We start from the raw sequence: 12,135 nt of genomic DNA, 5'->3' as shown, positions 1-12,135 counted from the left end.
AAGGTTATATTTATTATTAAAATGCGCTAGGGGATAGCAGATATATTACTTAAGCTATATATTTTAATAAGAGAAAAAGCTAGGGGGGAAGAAGAAAAAGGAAAAGGAAGGGATAAGGCTGGCTTTTATATAGGGTAAGTGTTTAAGTAAGGTAGAAAAGAAAATAAGGTAGGAAAGAAAATAAAGATAAAGATAAAAAGAGAACACTAGAGTGAAAGGAGGAAGCTAAAAGCTAGGCGAGTGTTTAAGCCGGCTCCTATATAGGGTAAGAGTCTAGGCCTAGGGTAAAATAAAAATAAAAGAATAATGGGGTAAAGGGAATTAAGTAAAGAGGGGCTGGCTCCTGTATGGGTAAGTGTTTTAGGGTTTAGTAAAGAGAAAATAAAGGAGAATAATAAATATAGTAAAGGGAATTAAGTAAAAGGGGACTGGGTGGAAGGCTAGCTCTTATATAGGGCGAGTGTCTAGGCCTAAGGGTAAAAAAGGAATAAAAAAGAATAATAGAGTAAAGGGAACTAAGTGAAAAAAGGCTAGCTCTTATATAGGGCAAGTGTTTAGGCTAGCTAAGTAAAAGGAAAGAAAATAAAAGTAAATAATAAATAAGGTAAAAGGGGAATTAAATTAAGTAAAAGGCTAAAGGCTAGCTCTTATATAGGGTAAGTGTCTAGGCCGGCTAAGTAATAGGAAAGAAAATAAAAGAGAATAATAGAGTAAAGGAAGAAAGCTAGTGTAATAACCTAAGTCACTAATATCCTAAATAGTTAGTGGCTTGTGAGATTCCTAAGGGATAAACCTAGTCTATGGTTTATATTAGCGGATTAGTTAGGAGACTTATGGGCAATAAGTAGTAATAATAATGTCACTTAGAGAGTAAGCTGCAGAGTGTGTTATAATTTTAATTCTGTGTTAATAACTAGCTATTTAAGTTATTTAAATAAGCGTAGAGAAGTAAACTTATATATTTAGTTAATTTAAATGGGATTAAGGGAATATTCCTTAATTTATTTAAGGATTAATATTTATTTTATTAATTTTATAATAGATTGAGAAGATAGTTCTTAATTCTCTTTTAATTGGCTGTCCGGTTCTAAGTTAATCCAGTTCCGCTTACCCTATAGGCCTACTGTTGTAACTATAAGTGTTAGGTTATAATATAATACTCCCCTCCTATTGGTCTTATCTTTAAGACCTTGTGATAACCCGAGTCACTAATATCCTAAATAGTTAGTGGCTTATGAGATTCTCAAGGGATAAACCTAGTCTATGGTTTATATTAGCGGATTAGTTAGGAGACTTATGGGCAATAAGTAGTAATAATAATATTACTTAAAGGGTAAGCTGCAGAGTGTGTTATAATTTTAATTCTGTGTTAATAACTGGCTATTTAAGTTATTTAAAGGAGTGTAAAGAAATAAACTTATATATTTAGTTAACTGGATGGGATTATTTATGAAATTTAATAATCTATTGTGGATTATCTTAAGATTCTAATAATTTATTCTTAGCTTATTAAATTATTAAGATAATTTAATAATTTATCTGTAATTAGTAAGTTAGTCCTATTACTTATGCAGCAACGGATTATACTAGAGTCCATTAAGAATTTATATAGCCCTATAAAACCACAGGGGGTAAAGTCTATTAAAAACTAAAGTAAAGTCTATTAAATAATATTTAGCTATAGGTAAGAGTAAAATAATATTTATATAGGTTATAAAAATAGTAAAGTAATATAAAGGGTAATTTTTAATTTATAAAATTTATAAAATTTATTTAAATTTAATATTTATTAGTAAAGTTTTAGGTTAATTTACTAGTAGTTAAAAGTAAAGCTATTAAGTAATATATTAAACCGCTAGAAAGTTATTAGAGCTAAAAGCCATTAAAGCTAGAAAGTTATTAGACTAGGATTATTAGAAAGTAAGGCTAAGGCTAAAAGTTAAGGATAGTAAAAAGGGTATATAAGTAAGAATATCCTACTAGAAAGAAAAAGAAATATAAAAATATAAAAATATAAATAAAAGCCCTATGCCTAAAAGTAATTATAAACCCCTAAGGGATTAGTAACTAAAAGGTTAATATATAGCTTAAGATTAAAGCGCACCTATGCCCTAAAGTATAAAATAAAAAATATAAACTAATATAATAAAAAAATGTTTTTAATTAAAGTGTAATATATTATAATTTTAATTAAGCCTATTTATAATAGTATTAATTAATATTTTATTATATAACTATTAAAGGGAAAAGGCTATATAAAAATAAATAAAGTTATAATACTAATATTAATATATATTAAGGAAAAACTATAAAGCTATTTTTATATAATAATTAATATTTATTTATATTTTACTAAGAATATTAATGGGTATATATTATAAAGGAAGTTAAGATATATTTAGTAAAAAACTATACTATAATCTAGCTATTAATATAAAGAGCAATTGCCTAAAGGGTTTAAAGCATTCCTAAATTAATTTAAGACTAAGCAGAGTTAGTAAAGTATTTATTATTAAATTAAGTAATATTAATCCTATATATAAAAGAATTAAAAAGAAATAGGTTATAGTGCTGTATATATTAGTATATTATATAGAAGGTTAGGGTTATATAGTAATATTGCAAAGAGCAGTATAATTAAGTTAATAATTAAAAAAAAGGTAGTAATATTAAGGCTAAGAAGTAAAAGCTGCGCTAGTTACTATAAACTAAGGGGGTTTAGTATTAAAGGTTATTTTACAGCTGCGTAGTTAGTAGTTAATTTAAAGTAAAGAGTATAATTAATATTAAATTTAATATTATTAAGAATATAGTAATAGCTAAGGGAAAAGATAATAAGGAGGATAATTATATTAAAGCCGCTATATTAAAGAAGTTAAATAAATAGAATAATATATAGGAGCAGTAATATACAGATAGGTAATTAACGCAGCGCATTAAGGAATTAAATCTTAAAAATAAGGCTAATTTATAGTTATAGTAGGTTAAGTAAACTAAGCACTTAAAGGGGTTAAAAGTAAAAGAATTATAGGAGTTAATTAAAGACCCGGCTAAGGATAAGAGATTATTATAATATATAAGCGAGTAGTGCTATAATTTATTAAAGGAGGTATATAAAATATATTAATTATACTATATTAAGTTATTAGCTATATTTAAAATTAACTAATGTAAGGTATTTATATAAGCTAAGTAGCTATTTAAGCTATAAATAAAGGTAGATTTATAGGTATAATATAAAGTAATAATATATAAAGTTATTTATATTATTTACTATATAAAGCAGTAATTATAAAAGAAGCAGCCGCTATATACTATAATAAGTGCCTAAAAGTAATATTAAAAAGGGTTTACTAAAGTATATAACTAATATTAAGTTAATTAAAAATACTAAGCTATAATATTAGCTAGTAAAAAGAGCTATAAAAAGCAGGGCAAGAGCAGTGGCAGTAATAGTAATAGTAATAGTATTAGTAAGGATATTTATAACTAAACTAAGGAGATTTAAGGATTATACTGTAATATATACACATAGTTTATTATTACTATACTAAACTATTTATTAAGTAATTACTAATATAATAGTATATTAATTAATATATTAGCGGTAATAGGGGTCTAGGATAATAGCAGTTAGCGCAGCGTATTAAATTATATACTTATATTATTAGCTATTATTAAGGTAGTATAAGTTATAGTATTATATTATATATATATTAAGCGCTAGGTTAAAATTTATAATATAATATAGGAAAAAGGCATAAGTAAGGTAAACGCATAGTAATTTAATACATTAATATTTATATATATATAGTAATATATTTAGAGGTTTATAATATAAGTAAGGAAAGAGAAAGATAAGTTCCTATTATTAATAAATTAAATATTAAAAATGCGTATATATAGAATAAAGATTTAATTTATAACTATAGCTAAGGGGGTAATTAATTAAATTAGTAACTAAGTTATATTTTAATACATTTAGTTTTTAATAGCTAAGTTAAGCGGGTTTATATATACTATATTATAAAAGGCATATAATATTATAATTAATTTAATAATATATAATAGTAAAGGTATATATATATTATTAATAATTATATAGGATAATATATATAATAATAATAGTAATAATAAAGTTAAATATTTATTTATTAAAAATAACTGGAATGCGCTATAGGTTAAGAAAGGGAAAGGATATATTAAAGGATAGTTAATTTAAAGTATAAAGCAGCAGAAGGTATAGTTATAAGTACTAGACACCTATAAGGGATAAAGCAGTTAACTGCTGTTAAGGCATTTATATAAAGAAATAATAGCAAGGGAATATAAGCAGTTATTAAACTAATTCCAGAAGAAATTATTAATTTTAATATATATAGTATTTAGCTAGCTAGCGCGCGCTATAGAGATATTAATAATATAAATAAAGAATATAGCTAACGCAGGGGTATAGAATATATTTATAAGCTATAGGCAAATGTATTTTATAATAGTATACTATAAGAATTTATAGTAATTAAATTAAGTTAAGGTTATTTACTAATTTATACTATTAAAGGTTAAGGAATTATTAATATAATATATATAATTAATTTTATTATTTTAGTAAAATATATAGGGTATAATTAAGAGATTAATATTCCACAGTATATATATTTAAGTTAATAAAATTATATTATATAGTGCAATTAATTAGGTAGTAAACTAAGATATAGGAGCAAGCGGTAAAGATAATATATAAGACTAAGACCTAAAGTAATTAATTAAGCTAAAAATATAGCTATTTTATAAAATAAAGTAATTATTTAACTAAGTATAATATATTATTTAATAGTATAGTAAGTAATTACTAGGCTATAAGTTAAGCATAAGTAATTAGTAATAAATTATAATTACTATATTAAATAAATATTTAAGTATATAATATAACTTATTATATAGCAGAGAGAATAAAGAAAATAAAAATAATATTAATAATATAAGTAATACCTAGGATTTATAAGTAAGGCGTATATTATATATAGTAAGTATAATATATATATAAGAAATATAATAAGGGTTAGGTAATATAGTATTAATATAAAAGAAGTTTTATAAAATTAGTTAAGAGTAATATTAATTTTTTAATTTTAGGCAGGAAGGCGCTAGTAGCTAAGATAGTATATAAGGCAAGGCTATAGCTATAGTATATTAGTAAAGGCAGCGGAATAAGTTTAAAAGCAGCTAATAGAGTGTGCAGTTATAGAGATTAAAGGCATTACAGTAGGTTAATATATTAATAATATTAAGGTATATTAAGGGGAAGGCAGCTAAGTTTTAGCTAAGGTAAAGGAAGGCTATTAGTATAATTATATAAGGAGAGAGCTTAATAGTATAAATTATATTAATAAAGGGCAGTAAAAGTATATTATTTATATTACTAATATATTATTTATAATAAGACTAAATAATTATAATTATACTATTAATTATATTATAGAAAAATATATATAATAAGTGCATTAAATATAGCATTAAGGCTAGCATATAGGATAGTAAAATAAGTATACACTAAGGCAGCTGGGTTATATTAATAATTTTTAAATTAATATTTATAATAGCATTTTAGTATTTTATTTAATAGTTATAAAACTAATTTACTATTAACTAAGTAATAGTTAATAAGTGCTATATAATATTAAATAAAATAAATATATTCTAGCTAAAATTATATAAGATTAAGTAAAAGATTATATTATAAGGTATATAATAAGTATTTTTAATAGCTATATTACGGCTATTAAAGGAAAGGGAGTTTTTTAAAAGGGCACACATTAATATAGGCAGTATAGTAATATTCTAGGGCTAGATAAGACAGCGCAATATTTAATATAGGGTAGTGTTTATAGAGGGTAAGTGGACTAAAGGCAGTAACTAGTATAAGGTATAAAAAAAGGCAGAAGATAAAAAAGCAATAGAAATAGCATAGCGTTAAGTAAAAGAGAATAAAGAAAGGTATATAATTATATATGCTAGCACTATTCTATAGATATAAAAGTTAGCTAAAGCATTAGGCATTAATATATATTATAATTAAGTAAGAATATAAGAGGATAAGCGGCAGCGGATGTAATTATAGATAATAGTAATAGTAATAATAATAATTAAGCGGTTAATTATAGTAATTAATGCATTAGGTTTAGGGATTAATATGCTAAATATAAGGTTAGTAATACATATAGGTTTATTATACTAAGTTTAAGTATTTATGCAGAAGAGCGGGCGGTTAAGTTAAGATAGCAGATAGGGTATATTTATTATAATTTATAAAGTAATTAAGGAATAGTAAGGGTTTATATAAGAAAGAGATTAAGGAGGCTAAGGAGGCTAAAGCATTTAAAATAAGGAGATAGTTAAGTATATATAAGGGATATAGTATAAATAATTTATATTAAATAAGGTAATAAATAAATATATATAAAAAAGTAAGTATTAAGGTAATAAAGAAAGGTATAATATATATATTTAAGGCAGCTGGGTAAAGGAGGAAAGTAAAATTATAGTAATATAGCATATTATTAATATAAAAGACCTAGCTAGTAAGGCAGTAAATAAGGAAAGCGGTATAGTAGTTAAGGATTAAGAGTATAAAAGGCAGTAAATAAGGGAAAATAAAGCAGTAATTGCAGTTTAAGTTAAAGGTATATTATTAAAAGCACTGTTACTTAATACTAAGATTTAAATATTTAAAAGTAATAAAGGAAAGGCAGTAAATAGGCAGATTATAGAAAGAAAGAAAGAGAAAAAGGTAAATATTTAAGTAATAAGTATAAAAATATATATATAAGAATAAGAATATAAGTTTATAATATAAAAGAAAAATAAGAGAATATAAGATAATATATTATTAATAGAGATATTTAAGGAGTAATTAGCCAGTTAAAGCAAGGGATATATATTACTAAATAAGCAGCAGTAAGTATAAGCATAAAGGCATATGCCTATTAAAGGCATAGGGTAAGGGCATTTTAAAAGAGATAAAGGAATATATAAAGCGCATATAAAGATAAATAAATAAAGAAGAATTATTTACTAGGTTTTATAAATATTAGGGTTATAGTTTACTATATTAATTTTATAACTAATAGTAAGAAATAAATAAAAATAGCGGAAGGTTTTAACTAATAATAAAAGAAAAGTATTAATATATAAATATAATAGTAAAGGTAATAAGGGTAAGTTTATTAAGGGTAAGGGATATAGTAAAATATATTTTCTAATAGTTAAGGAAAATAAAGAAAGGATAAGGAGTTAAGTTAAATAAGATATTATAAATTAGTAAGTGTAAATAAAAAAATTAAGGAGGGATAGAAATAAATAAAATATATATAGGGATAAGTATATTAATAAATTAATTTAATAATAACATTTAAATATAGATTATTTATTATAAATTAAGGAGAATAATAAAATTATATTAAGGGGAGTAATAAAGTATATAATTAAGGGAAGTAATAAGTATATAGTTAAAGGGGAGTTATAAAGCATATAGTTAAGGGGAGTAGTATAAGCATATAGTTAGGGTTAATAATTAAAGTGTATAATTAAGGAAAGTAATAAAGCATTTAATTAAGGTTAAAAAATAAAGGGGTTAAATAAATAAGGGTATTAAAGAGTAAAGGTATTAAATAAAACAGCGGTTAAATAGTTAAGCAGTAAAAGCGTTAAGCAGTAAAGGCGTTAAGTAATAAACCTATTAAATAAAAAGCCAGTTAAATAGTAAAAAAAAGCTATTAAATAATAAGCTAATTAAGCAGTAAAGAGATTAAAGAATAACCTATTAAATAAAACAGAGAGTTAATTAAAAAGTAAGCTAGTTAAATAAAGAGCCAGTTAAATAGTAAGCAAGGCAGTTAAAAAGAAATCCGGGCGAATAAGCTATTAAATAGAACAGTAAGTAATTGGACAGTAAGCCGGTTTAATGGAAAGCCGGTTTAATGGAAGGCTGGTTAAATAGGCTGTTAAATAGCAAGCTGTTAAAGAATAAGCTATTAAAGAATAAGCCATTAAAGAATAAGCTATTAAAGAATAAGCTATTAAAAAATAAGCTATTAAAGCATAAGCTATTAAATAGCAGGCCGGTTAAACAGCAGGCTAATTAAATAGTAAGTAAGGCGGTTAAAAGAAAGTCCGGGTAAATAAGCCGTTAAATAGCAAGCTATTAAAAAGAAACCCAGTTAAATAAAAAAGCCGGTTAAGCTATAAGAAGAAAACAGCAAAAGCGGTTAAGTAATAAAGGCGTTAAAGGGAAATAATAGGCCGGTTAAGCCGTAAGCCTATTTAATAAAAGGCCCATTAAACCATAAAGCCGTTAAATAGGATAACAATTATAGTAAGCGCTATTATTAGCATTAAAGGGCATTATAGTAAGTTAGTACGGGAAGATAGGCATTAATGCATATATTTAAAAGAGCTAAGGGATATAGTAAGGAGCGCTATTAGTGTTTATAATATTAAAGGGGGCGGTAATAAAGGAATTCCGGGCGTCTGTGAAGAGAATATATAAGTAGCAGAGGTTAAACTATATTATAGTAAATAAGTATTATATAGTATTAAAGTAATTAAAGGAGTTCTGGCCGCGGATAAGGAAGTTAAGAGAGGTATTAAAGGAGTTTAAAGTGCTAGTAATTTATTTAACAGCAATATTAAAGTTAAAGGAAAAGTTAGTGTTTTATATATAAATAAGGTTTATAGGCAATTAAGTATATATATTTTAAAAGCGGATAATAAAATAAAATATTAAGTATTAGGTAAATATAATAGAGGATAAGATAGGAGCATTAGCACTAGCACTGCGCATTAAAGGGATAAGAAGCAGGGGGAAAGAAAAGAAAATGGGATTAAAAGGAAAAGGAGGAGGAGATAGCTAGCGAGGAGAAAATAGCAGGGCCAGGCAAAGAAGAATAGAACGCTATAGAGCAAAGGGTTTATAAAATCATTAAAGCATAAGCAAAGGTTCATAATATAGGTAAGGTTATTATTTATAAAGAATTAATTAAGTAAGTTAAGCGGATAGCGGCAGTAATAGGGAGTAAAGAATATTAAAATAAGGCAGACAGTAGAAAATAAGGTAAAATAAATAAAGGAGTAGTAGAAAAGTAGCAGAGGAGAATTAGGGTAAATTATAGCGATAAATGCATTATAGTTAGGGTTAAATATATTAGACATACGGTTAATAGTTTATATAGGAATGCCGCGAGATTTATAAAATTTTATATAGAAAAGCGGGCAAGGAGGACAGGATAAATAAAAGAGCGAGTTAGTAGTAGTAATATAAAGGTTATAGTTATAACAGCAGACGGAAGCATTAGTAAAGGCAAAAGCAGGGAGGGCGGCGGCAGCAGAGAGAAAGGAAGTAACAGAGGCAATAAAGAGTAAGACAGGGGATATAATATAAAAAGGTATATAAGGCAGGGCGCAGGGAGGAGAAAACACAGCAAACGGATGCAATAGGACAATAGGATAAGATAGGCGGGATAAAGATATAGTAAAGTTTATAAAGGGTAAGTGTTATTAGCGGGAGGTATTAAATTATAAGATAAACAGTAATATAAAGCGTATAGGATATATAAAAGGGGAAGAGCAGTGCAATATATATAGTAAGCAGCGGTTAAAGATAAATTTATAAAAGTTAAAAGAAGATAAGGGATAAATAAGGGAGGAAAATAAGGAGGAGGAGATAATAAAAGCGGAAATAAAAGTAAATTTTATAAAGAGTAAGTAATTAATTTAAATAGCGGAGACAGAGAGGATATTAATAGTAATAAAGGAGGCAAAGGATATTAAAAGAGTTTAAAAAGTAATTAAATAAATAAGCAGGATATTATATTATATATAAGATTAAGGTTAAGGATAAAATATATTATAAAATAAAGAAGTATATAAAAAAAGAGTTAGGGATATAAGGTAAAGTAATAGAAAAAATAAAAATAGTAAGGAGTAAGATATTTTATATATAGTTTACTACAGGCAATATACTAGCATTAAGTAATAGTAAAAGATAATAAAAGATAATTTTAAATAGTAAGAGGTAAGAAATATTAGTATAAAGGAGTATTAGTGTAAATATATATTAGGTTAAGTATTTAGTTAAGAGAGAGGTAAGGAGTAAAGATAAGTAAAATAATAGAGGTAAATAGTATTTAAGTAATAAATAAGTTTATAATAAATAAAATATATTAAAATAAAATATAGGGTAAGTAATAAAAAATAAAGGAAAAAAAAGAAAAAGAGAAGGAAAATTAAGGTAAGAAGTAAAAAAAAAAGAAATAAAGAAAAAAAGTAAAAGGAGAAAAAGAAATTAAAAAAAAAAGTAAAAAAAAAAAAAAAAAAAAAAAATAAAAAAAAAAGGGAGTATTAGTAATTAAAGTAAAAAGGAGTAAGGGTTAAGGCATTAAAGAATAAGGCAGTTAAGTAATAAAGTAATTAAAGAGAGAAGGTATTAAAAAGTAAATTAATTAAATAATAAAATATTAAAAAATATAGTATTAAAGAAGTAAAAGTATTAAAGAGTAAAGATAGCAGATAGTAAGCCAGTTAAAAAGAAGGTTAAGGGAAGTAAATTAAGAAAAATAGTAAAAGTATTAAATATAAAGAGTATTAAGCGTTATTAAAAGCATTAAGTATTATTAAAAGTATTAAGAGCATTAAAGAGATAGGGAGTTAAAAGGCAAAGGTATTAAGAGAAAAGTAATTAAATAATAAAATAGTAAGCTAGTTAAAGAGAAAAATAGTTATATAATAGGGCAGTAAAAAATAAGGTAAACAGAAGTATTAGCAAAGGCAAAAGTAATAAAGGTAGCGGAGGTAATAGAGAGTAAGATAGGAAATGTTATATAGAAAGGTGTATAGGGTAAAGGGCAGGGAGGAGAAAATATAGCAGATAGATATAATAGGATAATAGGATAAGAGGGGTAAGATAAAAATATAGTAAAGTTTACAGAGGGTATATATTATTAGCGGGAGGTATTAAATTATAAGATATATAGTAATATAAAGCGTATAGGGTGTGCAGATAGGGATAAGCAGTGTAATATGTGTGGTAAGCAGCGGTTAAAGATAAATTTATAAGAGTTAAAAGAAGATAGGGGAGGTATTAAATTATAAGATAAATAGTAATATAAAGTGTATAGGATGTGCAGCAGGGGAAGATATTACAACCTAACACTTATGGTCGCAACTAGGGGCCTACCGGGTAGGCCAGAACGGAAGAATATACATCCGTTCCACTAATTAAACACTACTCAATGGAATCTATTATTAAGTATATTAAGTGCTACTTAATGAACTCTATTGTTAAGTACACTAAGGACATTTAGCTAACTGGATATATAAGTTTACTTCTTTACGCTTATTTAAATAACTTAAATAGCTAGTTATTAACACAGAATTAAGATTATAATACACTCTGCACTGCTTATACTTTAGTGACATTTATTTACTATTACTTATATTAACTATAGGTCTCCTAACTGCTCTGCTAATATAAACCTAGAACTAAACTCTAGGTTTATCCCTTAGGAATCCCTTATATTACTAATTATCTAATATATAATTCGTCACATATTAATAACTCTTATTCAGACAGTTACAAGACCTATAGGCAATATTAAAACAATAGCTACTAACTAATAAAATATTAAACCTATGCAATAAGACCCACTTATAGAATAACAAGCACCACCGGTGCTTACACCTAAGCAGCAAGCAATTAATACACTCTATACTTAAATTAAGAAACTTAAAAAAGACTTAAAAAAATAATAAAATATTATTAATACCCAGAAGGACTAACTTAACTCTTATTGTAAGGAAAAAAGAGAAATTATTTAACTAAAATAAACTAATAACTATAATAGAAGCCTAAATAACAGGGAAAAATACTTTAATAAAGTAAAGACCTACTGTGGCTATTTTAATATTACTTTATTAAATAATAAAAATAAGGTTCACTTTACAGCCAGCTACCTGTCCATTAATCCACTGGTTGTTCAACTGCAACAACACGCTGATTACTAGTAAACTGCCGATATGCGCGAATCATGTAAAGTTGAACAACGCGACCTAAAACAACCATCTTTATTGGCTAACTCT

The sequence above is a fragment of the Trichoderma gamsii genome, assembly GCF_001481775.2.
Source record: "Trichoderma gamsii strain T6085 chromosome Unknown Scaffold_20.2, whole genome shotgun sequence".
Classification (NCBI taxonomy): domain Eukaryota; kingdom Fungi; phylum Ascomycota; class Sordariomycetes; order Hypocreales; family Hypocreaceae; genus Trichoderma; species Trichoderma gamsii.
This window is presented reverse-complemented; position numbering follows the sequence as displayed.